The 22669-nt window shown below is 48.1% G+C and overlaps 1 long non-coding RNA gene across 1 annotated transcript; it reads left to right on the top strand.

Moving 5' to 3' along the window:
- Window positions 1-486: 486 nt before the first annotated feature.
- LOC135829575 (uncharacterized) lies at window positions 487-8697 on the top strand. The gene is made up of 4 exons (XR_010555859.1): window positions 487-784; window positions 2282-2365; window positions 5915-6112; window positions 8029-8697. It is a non-coding gene; the product is annotated as an uncharacterized LOC135829575 (long non-coding RNA).
- The last annotated feature ends 13972 nt before the right edge of the window (window positions 8698-22669 follow it).

Genomic DNA, 22669 nt, shown 5'->3' with positions numbered 1-22669 from the left:
TGTTCTATATTAAATATAGAACATAGCCTTTGACTTTGAACGAATGAACATTTTTCATTGTGCTGAGTGCATGAGTAGTCTAACAAGAGAAGTCACTTACCTTACCTGGTCAGTGGGATAAGTCATGTACATGTATGTATGTACCTTGACACTGTTAGCACATACTAGTACACAGCTTCATGCCTTTATCTAACGCTAAACACAATATTTACCCACCCATATTCAATATTATAACTATTGCAATCATTCTATCTGCTCGATATGTGTACAATGTAATCCCAGAACGTAAATTCGCCACATGCACAAGATATTTTCTGGAAAATGACTATGTTACATCCTGTGACAGTGTTCTGCACTCATGCATCGTGACTGGCGCGATTTTTGAAGTGAGAAATAATTTCGGGCGAGCCACCGCCATGACTACACTCACTTCTTCTGCAGGCCATTCATTCATTCGTAGTGAACAGTGAAAATAATTAATTTCCTGAAGTCTGAGTGCATTGGTCTCGTTCGGGTGGTTGACTTTATGGCCGTAGTCGTGGAAAGTATCTTCTACAGGATGAAGGTATTTGCATCAGTTCCAGGCGTGATGTTGTCTACTTGCATTAGCATTCCAATCAGGATAGAAATGTTAGCCGAGTCTACAGAACTAGGCACTGTAGTAGATTGTGTGAAGAACTCATAGCAATGTTCGTGTGATGGGCAGCTGAACTGTTGGGGCTGATGGTGGAGTAGCGCCGGGCCCTGTGACTGTGGAGCAGTTCATAACCGCTAGCTTCCACGGGTGAGTAGTGTTTCAGTGTTCCTAGACTAGGCTAGAGCGTTGTTGATCGTTTCACTTGAGCGTAGATGTGCACATAAACTCGTTTTCAAGTGCTGAATTTATGTCATTTTCTTGTACTGCCACCGATGCATACAGACATGTACTGCATAGTGACACTTTCATGTTTCAAGAGTACATAATCATTAGTGACCAGGTGACTGATTTGGGATTCAGTTTTGCCTTTGGAATACCGGTAGAGTGGAAAACTAGGCGAAAAGGAAATAGAGCAAAACGAAAAGTTCGTTCTCATACGCGACGAATGTTGTTTTCCCGCTACAACGTTGGTCAGGCAATCGGAGGCTGCTATCAAATGCATAGGACTTGTAAGCGATAATGGTATCAGCCAGTCAATATTGACTTCTGAGTCGCTCATTGGGTAAACCTGTACTTTAGCGCCCCCCATACAATTATGGCACTAAGCACAACACTGATATACATAGTCATTGTACAGTGTAGTCATTTTAGTGCTGAAATCACCTGAATACATGTACTACATTTTTTAGTACAAGACATCCGACGACCTGGGGGCGCTAAAGTACAGGTTTACCACTCATTGTTTTGCACCATAGTTATGGTAATATTATTGCAGCTCTCTCATGCCATACCGTAATTCCGCGCATATACGCCCACGGGCCTATATCCGGATATAAGCTCACCTCCGTTTATAAGCCCATGGGCTTATAAACAGACACAAATGCAACTCGCGTGTCAACAAGAATTTTTCACAATGTGGACTCTTCCTACCATGGTACAGCAGGTCAGTGCAGTTTACCAATAGAGTATGGTAGACCCACTATGAGCACGGACTTGTACTTTTTCGTGAACCTTCAAAATTCGAATATTGGCCCATGGGCTAAAAAACGAACATGTTTTACTGGATATTTTATCCCCAAACTGCATTATTTCACATAATAATATAAGCCCATGGGCTTATATGCGCAGAACTACGGTACCCGGAGAAAACTTCGAAATAATTATGTAACGGGCCGCAGTCTCTCGGAGGCAAAAATACAAAGGTCTCAGTGAACACACTGTTGTTTACTAAAAACTGAACTGAACTGAAGGTAACTCTAACTCTAATTGAATTGTAACTTTAACAGGCACACTCTGTACGCTAATGTACGGGGATACGTCGGGACAGCACCCATATTGAAGTTGCACAATCTGGGGGACTTATGTACTCTTCAGGGGTGAAACAACTGAACCAAATTTCTTATCAAATAGATAGCTATCAAGCATCGACTGACTATCGACTGGCATTGACCTCATGCATGTTCACAAGCACCGTATACTTACACATACATGCATACACGACAATGCATGTTCAACCATCCACGCACAAGCAGCAGAAGCACATTCCTGTATGTGACTAAAGGAAGGTGTGTTCATGTATGTGTGCAAAGGAAGGTATGTTCATGTAATGGAAGATGGTTCCATTCATGTGTTCCTTGTTTGCAGGTACCATGAGACCTTCCATTCCCAGACCATAAACCAAGGACAATGCCAAGGACAATGCTGTTGCTGAGTCGTGTCTATCAGCGGGTGAGTGGTCTGCTTATGAGTCAGATGGCTTGAAGTGCTGAGCTGCAAAAACCTGATATTTAAAGCACCAAATTTTAGACCAGATTTTCAGCTCAGTGTAATCAAAGGAGGTGTAGGGGCAACAACAGCCAACATTTCACATGCAAAATCTGACTAAAACCCTTTCAAAACTGGACACCAATTTTAGATTTAGATCCAAATCGCACGTAAAACAGATCATTTTGCCCATTAGCATCCCCCCACCTCACAACAGAGCAACCGAGTTTTGCATTAAGCTGGGAGTGCCGATTCGAGCAACTGGTATAATGGCTCGCAGCTGAGCCAGCAAATGACTCCGCTTGGAGCAGGCGAATGACTCCGCGTGGAGCCGGCAAATGACTCCGCATGGAGCCGGCAAATGACTCCGCATGGAGCCGGCAAATGACTCCGCATGGAGCAGGCGAATGACTCCGCATGGAGCCGGCAAATGACTCCGCATGGAGCCGGCGAATGACTCCGCATGGAGCCGGCGAATGACTCCGCATGGAGCCGGCAATTGACTCCGCATGGAGCCAGCGAATGACTCCGCATGGAGCCGCCGAATTACTCCGCATGGAGCTGCCAATTACTCCGCATGGAGCCGCCGAATGACTCCGCATGGAGCCGCCAATGCCTCCGCATGGAGCCGCCAATGACTCTGAATAGAGCCGCCAAATGCTAGATATATAGAGATGCATAACCAGTTGAGAGCATATATTCCATAAATCGGCACTCCCAGAGCGGATCACAAAGTGCAGCTACCTGTGATATTTGTAAGCAGTGCAAGCTCGGTAACGATTGACTAACAGGAACTCGATATCATGGGCTGAGGCCATTGCCACAGCCACCCATGCTTTGGCTGCTGGTGGCCTCTGAATGTTACTCGGGCAGACATGGCTTTCCACCTTCCCGCCTCTCTGAATATCGAGTCCGGCAGCTGATTCGAAACGAGTGGCCGGTGTATGACGCCAGGCCATAGCCACAACTGATGAGCAAGATTTTCGCAGTTGCTGCAAAGCCGATCGATTGGCATCTGCTGCTGGTGCCGCTAGCTTTTCCAGGTGCTGCCACAATTGCAAACCACTCTTTGCGATTGGCTGGTCTGCTTGATTGACTGTCCATTGCCCTATCCCCGGTTGCAATTGTTTGCGCACCAGCCAAGTGCACCACTTGCATCAGTGAATAGCAGCAAGTTGGGGGACGGCGTCCACTTAGGGTGTAGGAAGAAGGACCGGCCGTTCTACTATTCCAGGAGCTAAGGCCATCAGCGAAGGTATTTGAGGCACTCTTCGGAGAGCTTGATCAGGTAATACGGCTGCCGGTACCAGTTGGCAAGTGACCACAATCTGCAATGTGCGTCCTGGGACTATCATTCTTGTAGCAAACGAGAGCTTTCCCAAAAGATACTCGAGTTGACATTGGGTAGTTGAAGCTGTGTTGAGAGTGGCCCGTAGGAGGTCGTGAAGCTTGGCAAGTTCGTCCATCGGCAGACTGATGTGAGCGCGCGGGTGTCCAGGATGACGCCGATAAACGTCAGGACGTGGGCTGGACCCTCCACTTTTGCTGACGCCAGAGAAACACCGAGGTATGTAAACGCACGGCGCCGAGTAGCGAATTGCTGGCGAGCTAACACAGGTCCAGAGCATACATCGAGGAAGCACTTTTGCTGATGCCAGAGAAACACCGAGGTATGTAAACGCACGGCGCCGAGTAGCGAGTTGCTGGCGAGCTAACACAAGTCCAGAGCATGCATGGAGACAGAAACGTTAGTCGAGGTATTTCCCGTAATCGGAAGATGCCAATAACGTCAGGAATTGAGCTGGACCCTCCACTTTTGCTGGGGCCAGAGAAACACCGAGGTATGTAAACGCTCGGAGCAGAATAGCGAGTTGCTGGCGAGGTAACACAAGTCCAGAGCATGCATTGAGGAAGTAACATTAATTGAGGTATTCCCCGTAATGCAACAGGCGTGGGAGTGCGAACTGCCCGCACACAATCCATTCACTGGCGGATGCGACAGAGTTCCATATAGCTGGCCTGGAGCGTTGTACAGTCTGAAGGGCAGGACGCTCTCATAACAGTATTGATCCTGCCAGCGGTTCAACAAGGGCCACTCCTCCGGGCAGACGGGAATTCGGCAGAATGCACTTTTAACATTGAGCTTAGCAAGATACAGCGGGGCGAGCAATTGTCTAATCATGTTTGCAGCATTGTCATCTTGACATTGTGGAGAGACACGGTCTGCTGGAATGTAATCGTTGACACTTCGACCCTCCAGGCTTTACAAAGGGTGTGTCGTGTGTAACTTCCCGTTCGTCTAGGAACCGCATCTACGCCGGAACAGCACAGAGGCGAGAAAGGGGGGTGAAGAACACGGGCCAGCTGTTTCAAGCCTGCTGCAAGAAACGGATCGGCCAGCTGTTTCAAGCCTGCTGCAAGAAACGGATCGTTGCGCAGAAATATAATCTGGGTTAGCATGTGACCGTGTTAAATTCAATGGATCCCAGTTAGTTGAGTGGTTGCCGATGAAACCTACCACAACCCCACAATTACGACCATGTGCAACATACCTCCGGAGCATAGGATCAGGATGTGAGTCCAGTAATTTTGAGAAGTGAGAAACTGAGTGCTTACACAGTTACTGATGAGGCCTTACACTTTGCCCTGGGATGCTCCTGTCGGCACTGGAGTTAGCACTGCCTGAGCTGACGCGTGCAAGCGCCGTACTCGTAGTAGCGGCATACGGTTGCGGTACGTGATGCGGATCTGTACTGGTGAGTAGGACGAAATGCGCACGGAAATGCTGGCGAGTGCACTGAGCTGCACTGCTGGCAGGCGGGTCGTGCTGTTCCAGTACACCGCGAGGCGCAGTTGCCACAAGTTGATATTGATAACCTGGCTTTGGAGATTTATTTTATTTTCCATTGCTATCAGGTTCGGCTTAATTCCCTCTGTGCTGCGCTGATGAGTCCACAAAGGACGAAACAGTTGTCCGCAGATTGAGTATTGATAACGTCCAGTTTCTAGGTGGCAAAAGCTGGCGATTGGCCGCGACGATCGTGGCCAAATACGTCTACAGGCACTCGTGAAACGCGGTGAGGAACAGTGGAACACAGACCATTCATGAACACTGTCCAGGTCTCAACTCAAGTGCTACCATCATGCAGCCTACGAAGCGCAGTTCTGGGTTCGGATTCAAATAAATGCTAGCGCCAGAAGAGCAACATATGAGGGGCTACGGAGTTGAAACGTCGCCGGAGCTGGACTGACTGCAACTGTATCGGGCAGCAGGAAATCGAAGTCCACGAACTCGTTAGGATATAAACCATCCTTTCCTCTACTCACACCATACTGAATGGCATGAGTATTTCTTGGCTATGATGATCACAATCATCATGTACCCAGTACCCTGCTCAGTTGTTCACAAGCCGTGCTGCACATCATGTAAAGTTAGTGCAATGTGCGAGTTGTGTTGGATGGTGTCGATTCTAACTCAGTGCTATGTTTCCGGTTCCTGCTGTTATTCTACAGGTTACCACGGCATAGAAAAGCCCTGCTTGCACATCGTTGTCCAGCACGACATCCAGCGCTTGTTGCACGACGTCTATCACCGCATGATCGACTTCTATCACCGCATGATCGACTTCTATCACCGCATGATCGACTTCTATCACCGCATGATCGACTTCTATCACCGCATGATCGACTTCTATCACCTGTCGCCCAACTGTAAGTGAAGGTTGTTGTATGTAGCACGCTGGAGCACGCTGGACACGCTGGAGTGATGCCTGTCTCTGATTGGCCGAGTTTTGACACCTCCCAGCCAGACAGCTATATAAGCAAACCATCGAACGGTGGAGGGTGGGGTTGGAGGCTCACTCTAGATCTACCACCCCCCCCCTGCCAATTTATTGTGGGGGAGAGTATATTTGGCTGCATCAAAAACCCCTGCATTTTTTCCCCCCATTACTTGCCCCCCTGCAAAAATTATACCCTCTTTTTCCCACCATGTCTTCAGCTGGGCTGGCGTGACGTTAGGAGGAGCTGGGCTTGTGTGATTTTAGGACAACTGGGCAGGCGTGACTTTAGTAACCTTACTGTGATATTCAGCATGTTGCAGTGTCAGCTCTCACACGTAACTTTCCAGGCGCCGTTTCTCGCAAGTTCATGTTGTTGTGTGCCTGCTGCGGTCAGTAATGGTGTATAGGTGTGAGAGTGCATGGTCGTCACATGGGACAGTGTCAGTGACGGTGTATAGGTGTGAGAGTGCATGGTTGTCACTGGGAGAGTGTCAGTGACACACACAACAGAGGCCAAAGGTTATGTAGCTGTACCTTTAAGTTTCACGCATTTCAGCGATCATCAGAAGTATCAGTGATACATGTGTGTGTGTCATGCTTCGACACATAACCCCAGCACACGTCTTCACCGGATAGTGATCTGTTTGGTGCTGAACTGTATGTGTGTTCAGTGCTTGGAACAGGCACTGCAATAGTCAAGCATAGTCATGCATCTACTGAACAGAATTCTTAAGAATAAAAAAGTAGAACTGTTGTTCACGCATATCAAGTCGCCAAGGAAATGTTGAAGAGAGCAAAGACCTTAGAAGACAAATAGTGACTTGAAATTTTAATCTTCCGTGTCGATAGCAAAGCTGAATGACACAGCAGCTAATCATGTTAGCAAATCATGTTACAGTCTGACTTCGCTTATCCGGTCCTCCATTATCCGGATCCCTCGCCATCCGCAATAAAATCGTTGGTTACCGATTTACAGCATATGCCATGCATACATACAGTATGTGTGTTCGATTATCCTGGTTCTCTCGCCTATCCGGATATTTTTGTGGTAAACGGATCTGTGGGGTTGAGCGAGGGCTGACTGTACGCATTCTGTGTACTTAGGAAAGGACTCTGCACGGCTGTACAATTTCCCCGGGCTTTTAGGATATGATACTGAAATTCATCTGGGCACGACCCATAATCTCGTCCCTGCACACACACACACACATACGCACCATCCCCCACACAAACACACACAAGCACGCACGCGCGCACACACACACACACACACTACTACTACTCGAACGGGTCATGCCGCCCTCCACCCAAGCATGGTCACTATGAGGTGCAATGGCCAAAATAAATAATCAGCAGCAGAACTGCTGAAACAAAGGAGGAGAGCGGACGACTGCTGTACTGTAACCTGAAAATGACAACGACTGGAAAAGAACAGGACGGGGAAAACACATGCACACACACGCACACCTATCACACGCATACCCCCCCCCCCCCCCCACACACACCTATCACACGCATACCCCCCCCCCCCCCCCCCGCCACACACACACTCACATACTAAATTAATAGCCTGCATGGTGCTAGCCTCGGTTATCTGCTCGGCTCATTATTCTCTACACACTGTGTTTGCTCATACCCAAGGGCCTGTGAAATAACGATTAGTGAAATAAACTAGAAGATATAGGTGGGGGGGGGGGGGGGAGTTAAAACCTTTTCCTTGGGACTAACTTGTGCAACCGAAAAAATGTGTGCATGGGAAAGCTCTGGAGTGCTTCAGCATTTTTGCTGAGCACACTGACCTGGACTCAAGAATCACACTGTGTTTGTTTGTGCATGTGTTTCCAGGTTTACGTTGATGCTGCCGTGGGTATGAGAAGATGACTCGGGTACCTCCGAAACCGCTGATAATCTGGCGGCTGGTTGTTACCTTGCTTTGCGGGGCCACCGGCATTCTGCAGGAGTCATCGGCATGGTGTTAGTCACCGGTATGGTGTCATCAGTCATCATCACAGTTTCCTGGTAGCTATAGCTTTATCAATGCCGTATATAGTGTGTGGCTGGTGATATGCTTCAGATTCACCTACAACCGTATTATGCTCTGCTATATGTTATGTTGCCTTTATTTTACTTCACCATAGGTACAGGTATTGCTGCCTTCTTGCTGTGGATCATGAGTGATGCCACAGCTCCTAGGCTATGATGAACATTATGCTGTGGCGCATAGTGGGCTGTATGCAGAAGAGTCATGTGCGCTCACCCCATGCTGGCCCGCCCCCATATGCAGCATAAACATAATATAATTACTATGTGTTCACTCCAAGCTGCTCCGATTTGCAGCGCATGCAGTGCAAGCAGTCCCCAATATACACCATAGTCATGTGTGGTCTCATCCCAAGCTGGCCACCGATTTACAGCAGAAACATGTGCGTTCGTCCCAAGCTGGCCCGGTCCTTGGATATCTGCACGAGAGGACCCATCGAACATAGCACAGCATAATATAATGTTACTTGCTTATACCATGTGAGCCATTGTTCTCTTGTGTGGGAAATATATCAAAATTTGTGTTGCCTGATTCTCTTCGGTAAGATGCCATGGCCCGGTGGAGCATCTCCCCATTATTCTGGACTGATAAAACATCTTACTCATATCTCGGTTATTCGGTCAGTCTGGGACCGAGCACTGCCCGTAACTTTAAATGTCCGTAACTCCGAATCACACGCGTTTCTATAGGGAAAAGTCATAGATATGCCATATGGCGTCACTATTTAAAAAAAAGGGACAAAAGAGCAATCCAGTTACAGTGATGGAGAGTTACTCTTGACTCGTATCCTTATGTTCTTTTCCTTTCTACATTTATTTATGGCTCAACATCCGAGTTTCAAATGAGCAAGAATAATATTATTGCAACTATAATATGCCTTAATCTCTCGCTTCTGGATGCTGTGCAATCTGCTTCTGATAGAGCTGCTTGGCTCGAAATTGTTAACAGATGCGTTGACCTCATGCAATGAGTGATATGCGAACTGTCATTATTATTATTATTATTATTACGAAGTCTGAAGAAAATGTTGAACGGCCTCTGCTGGGATGACGACTACACCATAGCTCAGTGGTTAGAGCATCGTTGGCTACAAGCGAGGGTCCCTGGTTCGAGTCCTGGTGGTGGCAGTCAATTTTTTTCTTCAGACTTTTCCCGTTTGTCTCTTTCCCTCAAACCAGTTAATATTATTATTATTATTATTTTACAAGAAGTCGGAGGCGGATAATACTTTAGTAATGAAGGTACGTGTTGGGTCGTAAGTATCCACGCAAACACACATCCAGTCAAAATAAGGCACTTGTCAAAGTATCCGAACGTTTTCGGTCCCTTCTCATCAAGGATTATACAGGGAATGGCTCAAGTTGGAAAGACTAAAACTTATATAGCGTAAAGATATGAGATAACAACACTCGTGACAAGGTGGAAAAAGTATCAAGTTCAGCACGACACAAAACTCGAAGGAAATAATAATAGCGACAAGAACATAGTGAGCAAATTAAGTTACATTGTTAACACCTCGACGAGGAGTAACACCAAACAATTGTAGCGACAACACATTTTCTTTCTGTACGCAAAGTTCAGGATCTAACTTACGGATATACAAAGCTTCTAACACAGCCAGATGCAACGCACATTCGGATACTTTGACAAGTGCCTTATTTTGACTGGATGTGTGTTTGCGTGGATACTTACGACCCAACACGTACCTTCATTACTAAAGTATTATTATTATTATTATTATTATTATTCTTGGGGCTCCCCGCGTGCTAGTTTGTACGTGAAGTGTGTGGGTTACAGTGAGGGCTGCGTCCCACCCGCCTGTGTGGGTTCACAGGAAGTGTGAGTTACGAAGTCTGAAGAAAACGTTGAACGGCCTCTGCTGGGATGACGACTACACCATAGCTCAGTGGTTAGAGCATCGTTGGCTACAAGCGAGGGTCCCTGGTTCGTGTCCTGGTGGTGACAGTCAATTTTTTCTTCAGACTTTTCCCGTTTGTCTCTTTCCCTCAAACCAGATAATATTATTGCTCTTTTGGGCGAGTTTCAGAGGAAATATTATTTTGTTTCAGAGGAAATATTATTTCCTCTGAAACTCGCCCAAAGGTAGACCGAAGTGCCTGTAATTAAAACTTGGGGACCAGGATAGCCGAAGTGTGAGTGTACATTCTACAGGGATAATTACTTCTCCTTTTGAGTGGCTTGTCTTGGTTTTCAAGGTGTAGTCCCTGGTTTCATATCTATTTTAGTTTGGTATTCCAATCGACCTTTCACCAGGAAGCAACATTGCTCTTTTTGCTTTTTGTGCTTTTGGGCCCCATCGATACATGTATGCGCATCAGTGAGGAACGTGTGTCTCAAGGAAGGTCTTCATACAGTATTGATTACTGGATTCATTATTCAATCGATGCTCGTTAAATCCAACTTCTTTTGCATACCCGAGCTACACAGTCACACCACTTACTCGTATCCTGTCGAAGTACTCCACAACGTGCATCGTGCAGATAGCAATGTGCAATGGAGTGGGCATTGATATCCGACGGAATGACCGGGACCGGCGCCCTTACTGCTTTTAGCGCGTACATGCGCTAGTGTAGTTCACGTACACACGGAAAAAATGGACCAGCAGTGCTCACGGCTGCGAGGCCAGTGCCCCATGGCCCATTGACTAGTGCCAGCTACCCAAGTACTGTCGTGGGCATGGAAATCCGGTCGCACGTCTAGCGGCCCCAGGGCGCTGGCCATGCAGCCGTAGCACATATTGCTGCTGCTGGTCGCATCGGATCAACATGGTTGTACACTGCATGCAACGACTTACGTTCTGTAGGCGCAGAGGGCGCCGGCCCCGGTCAATCGACTGGATTTCCATGTCCGCGACAGTACTACTACGTAGTAGAGGCTAACCACTACAGTATGCCACTGGAGATGAATCGGTTCACTGTTTGATACGAGCACAATCCCAATCAATCTGCCCAATGCGGGTTCTGTTCCACATATAATGTCCCATCGCATCAAACCTAATACACGCACATGCCGTCACTCTAGCATGACTTGTTATTATCGTATATTTTGATTCGCACAGTAAATAAAGCGCAATAAACGCTAACTTGACCGAAGGATAAAGGCGACTGCAGATAGAGGCACACGTTGAGGTACATGTAAATCAATACAGTATCAGAGAGAAACAAACAAAGAGATGAGAGGTACGCAGAAAACTCTCGTTTGCCCAAGCCTGAGGGGGGGGGGGGGAGTGGTTGATGAGGGATGAATGTACACTCTATGCTCGTCTACACTGTTTGTGTCAATGCACACGATTGCACGCATACTTAAAAAAATTACATAATATTAATATACAACATAGCATGCAGAGAACCGAACAATGTCATGTTCACACATGCAAGCATAGACCAGAACAATGTCATGTTCACACATGCAAGCACAGACCAGAACATTTGTACCAAAAGCCGATACAGACAGTAATATCCCCATACACACACAGACGCACACCACACCGCACACACACACACACACACACACACACACACACACACACACACACACACACGCACACGCACACGCACACACACACGCACACACACACGCACACACACGCACACGCACACACACACGCACACACACACACACACACACACACACACACACACACACACACACACACACACACACACACACACACACACACACACACACACACTACTACAGTGGTCCCTCTATAATCCGGCACCATTTGTGCCACGAAAATCTGCTGGATTAGGGAGGGTGCTGGATTAACAAATCTGATTTACTGCTGCAATGTGCATGAAGAGGACATTTTGGCTACTGAAAATTGTGCTGGTTTATCGAGGGTGCTGGATTATAAAGTGCCGGATTAGAGAGGGACGACTGTACTACTATTGACAGCTGCCAGAAATGGCCACGCCGCTCCCCAAAGGGAGGTACTGTCAGAGAGGTTAGGGGAGAGGTAGGCAGTGCTTCAAATGGCGCTCCAGGTCCTGTCGCGTCCGAAACTGGCGTTGATTACAGACTCGGCAATGATGTTCAAAGTGCTGGCGATCAGCCACTGTAGGGCGCTTCGAGCGGGGTCCACAGCGATGGCACACACACACACACACACACACACACACACACACACACACACACACACACCATGACGCCCATCGGCGATGCTATAGCAGAAGCCATAGCAACTTGTGCTGGGATTGCACAATGTAACAGCTTGCAAGGCTGAAGAATTGACCGCCGCTATTCAGCCTGGTCTACACCACACAGCTATGAAGTGGCTTTTTCTGGCCAGTGAATCCCTACTTTTTGGTCTTTAATTTTTTTTCATGCACGCACATCACACCACATACTCCGGCGTGCACTGGCTATTGGTAACCACCCAGGAGAATGAAAGAAAAGTCAGGAGTCTGAGAAAGAGAAGAAAGACGTGTGCGACCATAATCGTCGGGAATCGAACCCGCAACCTATCGATCGGAAATCGCTGCACATACCACTGCACCATATGGGACACCCACACACACCCACACACACCACACCACACCACACACACACCACACCACACCACACACACACACACGCACCCACCCACACACACACACACAATGTTCCATGTATGCGACCGTGGCGAGAAAAGCATGCAAATCAACAAGTGCACTGGATGTACACCCACATATTTTCTTTTATTCCCGTAGCCATGCAGAAGATGTTACTTCAGTAACGTCTGGCGCTAGCCAGGGTCCACACAGCTTATTATTATTATTATTATTATTATTATTATTATTTATTTCACCGTCCAATGGCAGAAGCCAATGCAAAGGAGGGGGCGTTAGCCAGCCATGGCAAGAGAAGAAAAAAAATGAAGGAAAGAAGATGATAATCGGAAGAAAATAATGCATCAGCGGGGTGAAATGTACCACTATGTTGACCATGGTGGAGAGCGGCGAGATAAGCTAGCAAAAGAGGCGAGCGAGCCTACAACGTGGCATGACATTTAACATGGTCTATGAACTGTCTAATATTGGATATTGTCTTCATTTCCATGGGCAGCTTGAGCCAATACGAGTATGCAGAGAAAATAGGAGATTTGGTAAACATAGTTGACAAAGCTCTGGGAAGTACTATGCCATTGCGAGTGTCCCGTGCGAAAGTAAACCAATTATACTTGGTGAGATGTTCAGGGACAATGTTCAGTTTAATACGATGGACCAGAACGCATGACTGTCTCTGCGACAGAATAGAGATGGGGCTGGTGGAGGCCAAACTATATAGATCAGTAGAGGGGAAAAGAGAGAGTTTACGAAAAATAATTTTCAACACACGTTTATGATAATTATATTTCTAGTGTCTGTACAGCAGATTTACTAAGCAGGGAATGCCAAGCAGTAGCGCCGTAGAGAAAGATAGGAAGGAGGTAGCATTTATAAAAGAGACGAATACATTCGGGGGACAAGTGGGAGCAGTGAGACATCAGGCAACCTACAGATTTGCTAACTTTGTTGCATACAAAATCTACGTGAGAATTCCAGGACAATTGCGAGTCAAATACAACACCCAAATGCCTGTGCGTATCTACAATATTAATGTTAATAGCCGAATCAAGTCCGGGAAGGGTAAATGTGGGAGGGTGGTCTAGTTGAGGGAGAAAGACTATTTCTGTTTTGAAGATATTGGGTTTCAGACGCCATGACAACATCCATTGATGAACAACATTGATTCCATTCTGAAGCTTCGTACACAGGTTTGCAATGTCGGCGTCAAACTGAATGAGGGCTGTGTCATCAGCAAATAGTGACAAACCATCTATACAGTCAGGTAGATCGTTTATATACAACAAGAATAGTAGAGGCCCCAGTATAGATCCCTGGGGGACTCCCGACTCCACAGGCAGTGGGTCTGAGAGTACCCCTTCGACTGACACTGATTGCGTTCTATCTGTTAGGTAGTCCGTAATCCACGCCAGAGACGCTCCGGAAACATTGTACATCGCAGATAATTTAGCTAGGAGTCCTCGGAACCATACCGTGTCAAACGCCTTTGCTAGGTCGAAAAAACACATACCAACATGTTGGTGGTCATGACGAAGGGCCACAATGTCCTGCACAAGGCGTGTCAGCTGCATGGTGGTTGAGTCTCCTCGTCGAAAACCAGATTGGACTGGGGCAAGGGCCGGCGACACATGAGCATAAAGCTTATCAAAGAATAATCGCTCACATAGTTTCGATACACAGGACAACAAGGAGATAGGACGGTAATTGCTGGCTTGTGACTTGGAGCCTTTGCTCTTGTAAACCGGAACAACCTTCGCGAGTTTCCATGCTGCTGGAAATTTACCCGTCGAAAAGGACACATTAAAAATACGGCAGAGGGGGTACGATATCGACGGGGCAAGTTTCTTCAGGACATCATTCGTAATGGTGTCCAAGCCAGGACTGCGGCGAGACTTTAGTCGGGCGATAGCCTTTCTAACATCCGCAGTTGTGGTGATGACCTGAACAAATGTTTCATGAAGTTGGCTGTGGGCACGAAGAGCTGGAAGTGATAACGACGGATCATCCGGCACAGCAACGGAGGCGAACTGCTGGTTGAGGACTGTGGCCTTGTCGAAACTGCCAGAAACTGGATGACCGCCTTCATCAATGAGGTGAGGAAGGCCACGATCCTGCTGACGATTCCGCTGAGAACGAACAAACTGGTACATGTTAAGGTTACCTGACGCCATGCTGGCCTGTATAGATGCCAAATAGTCACGGTGAAGAGATCGAGATAAGTTTCGTACTCTGTTACGCTGAACTTTGAAGGCAGACTGGTTAGCTGGGGTTGGGAACTTCCTATATCGGCTGTAGAGTTCATACTTCAACTTAATGGCAAGTACTAAATCTCGATTTACCCAGGGAGGATATTTCCTAGATACAGCTCGCTGGGTGGAGGAAGAGATTTTCCGATAAGGCGACAGGTAGTGGGAAAATGCATCATTCAAGGAAGAGGAGAATCTGGCTAATGCGTTGTCGACATCTGGTGTGTCCATGAGATCATACCAGTTGAGCGAGGAAAGATACATATCTACTGCTACCCAGACAGAAGGTGGCACTTGCGCAAAATTGTATGGAGTGGCTGGGGAACTACGGGCAGGATAGCATGGTACTTCCTTTGCAGGCGTTCGGGTTACAGTTCTGTAGAAAAGGGTGGTAACTACCTGTGAATGGTCGGACGCACCAAGCGGGGCAGCATCGTCGACAGAGAATACTGATTGAGGACGATTGGTAGCGAGCAAGTCTAGGCACGACAGGGTTCCGTTAGGAGAGGTGTGAGTGGGAAAATCTACCAGCTGGGAGAGACCGAAGCTGGAGAATATATGCGAAAGTTCCTTTCCAGCGCGTGATGTAGCGTCACCGCTCCACCAGTCAGAGTTGTGAGCATTGTAGTCACCAGTGAGGAATATATCAACGGATGAGAGGTCTATAGCCCGTAGGGTATCCGTCATCATTTCACAAAATGAGGTAAGTTCAGGTAGGGATTGCGAAGGAGGGCGATACTGACAGCCAATGAGTATAGGATTAGTACCCAGGTCTGCAGGAAGTCCAAGCTCAACCCATATGTTTTCGCATTGGGGAGAGTCAAGGTCTGAGCGCTGGGCTGCATGCAAAAATGTCCCATCTCGTACAAGGATGGCAACACCACCATAACCTCGGAACTGGGCCCTTTGGTTTGCTGGTATTGGCCTATCTCGACGGAAGCACGTATAACCGGGTACACTGAGCATATGTATCGGGCAGAGCCAGGTTTCTGTCAGACATAGGATAGTCGGTGTGTTGGATCGACACAATGCATGGGTTTCAGGGATTTTGTTCGACACGGAGCGACAATTAATCGTAACAATACTGATATTACGTTGAGTCTTAGGAAAATATGGGAAGGCCTGGGCGCTCAGCGGTGCGGAAGCCATCATTCTGACGACGTGGAGGTTTTACCTGGTTTGTTCGTATTTGAATCTGCAAACCGCCACTTTCTTACGGTGTGCTGGATAGTTGCAGGCCAGAATCCGTCACCCAGTACCTTTTCCGTAGCTGAGGCTGGGAATGTCACTCTGGCGTAAGCTGTTCCGAAGGTGCGGGATTCCAAGATGGTGCAGTTGAGCACATCCACTGCACGCTCTTGGCACCAATCCTTGATGGAGTCGGCACTGCAGCCCATGTGGACGTTTCCTACATAGAATATCGCTTTGTCCACCTTTTCGACACCTGTCAGGACTACAGGGTTTGTTTCGACCGTGGGCATAGGCTTGACGTACCGAGATGTGACCCGACGTCGTACAACATCTACCCAAGAGCTCTGTCCATCTGATTTGTTGCGGGAACTGCTGTCCGTAGTGACGTGACCGTTGCTAGCAGGTCTAGGTGCTGTACGAGTAGTGTCTCTGGACTGGGAAGCGGCACGTGGTTGCGAGTGCATACCGGTAGTACGGTCATTTGAACTTGAGCGTGCATGCTGCGATGTGGAGGTGTGCTGTGATTGCGGTGCAGTGGTGATGGATGTGTCAGTTTCATACAGGGAGGGCTCTACGGTAACTTCGTTAGCACTTGTGCGACGGTTGTGGGTGTCATTGGCAGTTTGAGAAAGTGCGCCTGTAGTGAAGTTCCTCAGCTCTAGTACTTCCAATTTTAGGCTGGAAACCTCATCCCGAAGTGAAGAAACAATGGCATTATCATGCTTCGCTTGCTCAAGTTGCTCTCTTAGCTCTATCACTACACATACAAGCTCGTTTAGAGACTTCAGACTACTACTAGTACTGACCTCGTTGGCCTTGATCAGGGTTACACCCACACCAGCTTGTCTTAGGGAAACCACAAGATCAACTCGGCTCTTTGACTCGGCTCCGTCAATAGGATGTTGTTTGGCAAGATGCCGCAGCTCTTCGAAAGTCAGCAAGGCGAGGTCGATGTCCATATTCCTAGTGTGTCCAGATTTACTTTGGTATTTATTTGTTTGTTTGTTTGTGTCACGCCTGGCGCTATACCGTATCTGTCCCGTACCGTACCGTACCATCAAAGACAGCTGGCTACAAACAGCTGGCCACAATAATCAAATAGAGCTTTCAAATGCAAGATCTTAACGTGAAGCAACTTGGAAGAGTGAGTATGAATGCGAAGTGTATCGGGGAATGCATGTAGGGCGATAGTGCGGGTTCGAATCCCAGGTTATGCCTTGAAAAAAATTAGAGAATTGAAAAATGTATAACATCCCTATGCTTGCCTATGTCATCAAGGTGGTAGACGGTGTCGTATTACTCTCGACCGTACCTGTCCCGTACCGTACCATCAAAGCCGGCTGGCCACAAACAGCTAGCTGGCCACAATAATCAAATAGGGCTTTTAAATGCAAGATCATAACGTGAAGCAACTTTGAAGAATTAGTATGTATGCGAAGTGATTTGGGTAATGTATGCAGGGTGATAGTGCGGGTTTGAATCCCAGGTTGTCTTAGAAAAAAATAGGAGAAATGAAAATTGTATAACATCCCTATGCTTTTTTGTCTAGGTCACCAAGGCAAAAAGCATAGCGTAGGGCCCTGAGCTTCCAAGCTCTCTCGTAGCAACGATAGCAGATCTGATTCTGAATGAAACACCCCCCCCCCCCCCCACACACACACGCATTGCAATATTGCCCATCCGCAGATGATGGCAGGTCCTGAAAGGACCGGCAGTGTTTCAGTCACGGGAACAGAGGTTCGATTGGCGAGTGAGGCACACACACACACACACACACACACACACACACACACACACACACACACACACACACACACACACACACACACACACACACACACACACACACACACACACACACACACACACACACTAGCATACCTTGACCTTGATACACGTTGCCTTGATAGGTTACACCAAGAGTAGATAAACAAGAGTGTGCAACTCCGGATCTCTCCTGCACAACCTGCAGATACCCCCGCCTATGGCGGAATTTTTTGTTGACGTCACCTTTTTTCAGAAGAACGCGCCTTTTGCCGCAGAGCAGTGTGAGAGCACATGCTGGGCACCGACCTTGTAGTGTAAAGCCGGTCAAGAGCACGAGGGAACACTTTCCGAAAGACTCGCAGCGCGTGCGTCGTCGAAAAGATTACGTCAACAAAAAAATCCGCCGTGGGCCTACCCATCTGCGAGTTGCACACTCTTTTTTATCTACTCTTGGTTACACGGTCCCCGTCAGGGGAGAGGGGTGGAAGAGGCTGAGGAGCAGCACTTCTGATGGCGTACTAGATGGTTACGTAGTCGGAACTTCCTTTGGCAAGGGCACTCAAACGGGAAGTCGGCCCTTTCCGACACTGTCCTTTGTTTCGTGCGGTCGCACTTGTGTCTGGCCAAGCCGCTACTGGACTTGAAACTCAGGTGACAGGTGCTACACTGCGGAGTGACCGGGTTGCCGGGGTGCTCCATGTTGGGAGCAGGTCCGTGATCGCACCGATGGGTAGCCAATCCACCGGGGCTGCGGAACCCACGTTGGCAGAGACGACACTGGCAGGCGCCAGCCTGATTACACACTGGTTTCTGCCGTTCTGCCAAGCATTTGTGACGCTTCTCATCTGATGGGCGAGAGAAGTACTGATCACATACTTGGCAATGGACATTGGGTGTGGGCGGTTCAGGCTCGAAACAGCGGTACATGCGGCGTCAGTCGGGGCGAGAATCTGCCAGATCGTACCATCCCTCCACAGCATTCAGGGCCTTCAGGTCTGCACTAATGCAGTCTTTCCAGCGTTTGCGTGGACCTCCAGGTGGACGGCGGGATGGGAGCAGACCGAACAACAGAATCTTCGGGATGCGCTCTGGTGGCATGCGAGCAACATGACCCAGCCACTCAAGTCGTCGCTGGCGAATCCGGACAGCAAGTGGGCGCTTGTCGCCCCACATTTCCAGCAATTGATCATTGCTGATCCTCTCTTGCCAGGCGTCTAACCTTGTTATGCCAAGAACGGTACGCAGACACTGCATGTAGAACCGGATGTCGGCTTGGAGGGGTACCCAGCACTCAGCTCCGTACAGCAGAATGGTGACAACGCACGCATTGAAGATATTCTTCTTGGTGCGGACGGACAGATGGTGGTTGCTGAAAACTGGCTTCCGCAGGGAGCCAAACGCACGGGAGGCAGCTGCAATTCTGGAGGAAATGTCAATCGAACACCGGCCAGACGTATCGATAATCGACCCAAGGTATTGAAACTCCGTTACGCACTCGATCTGGTTCGAACCAACACAAACAGGGGCGAGGTCTGCATCAGAAATGTCTCTGCCGATCACTATGAACTTGGTCTTGGAGAGAATAACTGTAAGTCCAAACTCGGAGGCGACTTCATCGAATGTCAATGCAGCTCGCTCGATCCCGGATCGAGATGTCGCAAACAGTGTGGAATCATCCGCAAACTTGCATTCAGTTACGGTGTGTGACACTGCTGTGCGACGAGGCTTCTGCATTAGCTGACCATTGATGTTGTAGCGGATATCGACACCGAAGCCATCCACGCCTTCCATCCGCTGCTTCCAGGTATGAAAGGCAGCAGCCATGTACAGGTTGAAAAGGACCGGTGCCATGGAGCAGCCCTGGCGCAGGCCATTCTGTACCTCTAGCGGGTCCAACAGCCGACCATCAATGCGTAGACACGTCTCCGTGTCCTTATGGAATGCTCTGATAATGCTGACCAGTTTCTCCGGTACACCGAGACGGAGGAGAACAGCCCAAAGCACGGCACGGGGGGGGGGGGGGGGGGGCGCTGTCGTATGCCTTCTTCAGGTCGATGAACAGTTACTAGCATACACACACACACACACGTGCGCACACACTAAAGTATGCAGAAAGAGAATATACATTGTAGTATTCATTGGCTGGGGAATGGAAAGGAAAATAATACATTGTAGTGGGTTATTTTTGTACGGCCACTAGGAGCACAACAGGAAGGTAAGCAAATTGCTTTGAAGCAATCAAAGTTATTATTCCAAGTATGTCAGCAGGAAAGAACGTTCCAGAGTGCTTTACTCTAAAGTACTAGCAACAGATGGCCTGCATGCGCACGACCCCTGCAGTTGGTCCAGCTGCCGGCCTTGCAGTGCTCAAGAGAATGTGCATTGTGCAGTACAGCATGTCACGTAGTATCACAGCCTGGACAAATAGGCACCGGGAAGTCCTGGGAAGTGCGCACCTACATCATGATGCGCTATCTTCTGAGCTGCTTCGGCAACAACTTTGTCTACTTGAGACTCCCATGGGAGCCAGCTGCTGAGGGCTGCACCAAGGTGAACGGCAATGACCGCTAATGGCCATACAACTCCATGATACATAGTCACTAGGGCATCGACAACATGGGGCTGAGGCTGGATTGATAAAACCTGCCTTTTGGCTGGGCTGACAACGAGGCCGCTTTCCTGAAGCTAGTCAGTCAGCCTGGTCACCACCATTGACAAACCAGTTGCCACAGCAGCGGCAGTAGGTTGGGACAAGTGTGGTGCAATATCGTCAGTAAATTTAGTACTCGGGATAAGATGAATGACAAAGGGAACGTTGTGTGCGTATAATATTGAAGTGAACAGGGATGATCACGAACCCTGCGGCTACTCACAGTAAATTTAAAGTTACAAGAAAATTCCGGACTGATTGACGAGCCAATGCAAACCTGCTACATCCACCCAGGCAGATAGCTGCCAAACCAGGTCAATGTCGACCCACTGCATAATGTGAATGTCAAACAGATCGTGCAGGAGAAGACCCGGGTGTTGGTGTCCAGTGTACAGACACCCAGTCACATTTCCTGCGTGTTTTGCAGCATACAGGATTATAGACTCATCCCCTGACCGTCTGTAGACTGTGGAGTACACTACTTCATGAGTTTTATTTGTACAATACATGACAAGGCGTACACGGTGTGCCTCGCAGGACTGCGAGATGCTGCAGAAGACCAGGTTCAATCTTTCTGGACGGCCATCCACCGACGGTGGGCTACACGATGCCGGAGGAACTAGATTCGAGTGAAAACCCAAGATTCCTTTGCTCGTAGAGGCTTGTGATATCTGTCAGGTACGCAGTAATAATAAGTTATTAATTTGTTTAGCTTTATTTTACTTCACCAGAATCACAGGCAAAATCTGCCTTCTCACTGGGCGTGGGAAGAGTGGGAACACATAGTACTGCAGTGGATTGACATACCTGAAATACCCGGCCGCCATTGTCCACCCGGCCGTCACTGTCCACCCGGCCGCCATTGTCCACTCGGCCGTCACTGTCCACTCGGCCGTCACTGTCCACTCGGCCGTCGCTGTCCACCCGGCTGGTTCTTTCTTCAACGACAGGTTGCTGCCATTGTGTTCGACTTGACAATGGTACGAATGGCCTAGTCGAAAGTTATAATGGCTTCTGTGCTTCGTGTGCTGAACGACAGTATTCCGTTCACATGGTTTGAACCCCCATAAATCCAAGCAGAATGATTCAATCTTGTTACAGTTACGTGGACAGTTGCTTCATAACTAACTCGTTCCCACTAGGCCTAGGGGATTCCCAACAGGCGTTGCCTTTTTACTGGGAACCCTAGGCGAATTTTTACCATGTTTACATACAGGGTATGACGGGGCCTGACGGCAGTCAGTGGGAGGTGTGAGTATGAGTCAGGTGTGAAGCAGGGAGACTGATAGGCAACAGGTAGCCTAGTGTAGGTGTAGAGTGACGACTGGCGCCGACAGCGCTAGCGGGGCGCTGAGCCGCAGAAAAGTCAAAGTACCGGTATGTCAAGTGTGATGATTCTCCATCCGAGTCCATTAATGGAAAAGGGTGGATACTTCGCAAACGTGACCTTGGCAACACATCTCTGAGCTACGACACACTAGTACTTAGTAGTTCGCTCCAGTGATGGCTTCCGCCATCCATTGGAGGATAATGCTTGAAATGTAAAATAGAAGAAAACACATGGGAACGAAGTCTGAAGCCACTATCCACGACCGGAACGAGATAATATTATGCAGTCATAAAGAACGATAACAGCGTACAATACTGACAGGCTTCTGAGACATTCAACGAACGTATACCTAGATCCAGCACGTCTCCCTAGTTTCGAGTGGCTGGGATAGTTACTTCATTAGATAATTCCCCAATGTGTTTTCTTCCGTTTTAATTTTATTATTGGCTCAGTTCCCGAGTTAAAACTTAAAATATTGGCAGATCCTGCTCGAAACTCAAGCCAGTCAAGGACCTGGTGAACAACTATAAAGTGAAAGCAAAGCAAATCCTCGTTTCCTGCTCAACTTCTTTATCCATGCACTTCATGTTTTTTTGGCCAAAATTATTCACAAAATTAATAGATTCAAACAAGCGAGTTTTCATCCCTTCAAGGCCATCGTAGCATTTGCTAGGAGCCTCATGGCCAACAGCC

Source organism: Sycon ciliatum, chromosome 13 (assembly GCF_964019385.1).
Source record: "Sycon ciliatum chromosome 13, ocSycCili1.1, whole genome shotgun sequence".
NCBI classification, from domain to species: Eukaryota; Metazoa; Porifera; class Calcarea; order Leucosolenida; family Sycettidae; genus Sycon; species Sycon ciliatum.
This window is presented reverse-complemented; position numbering and strand designations above follow the sequence as displayed.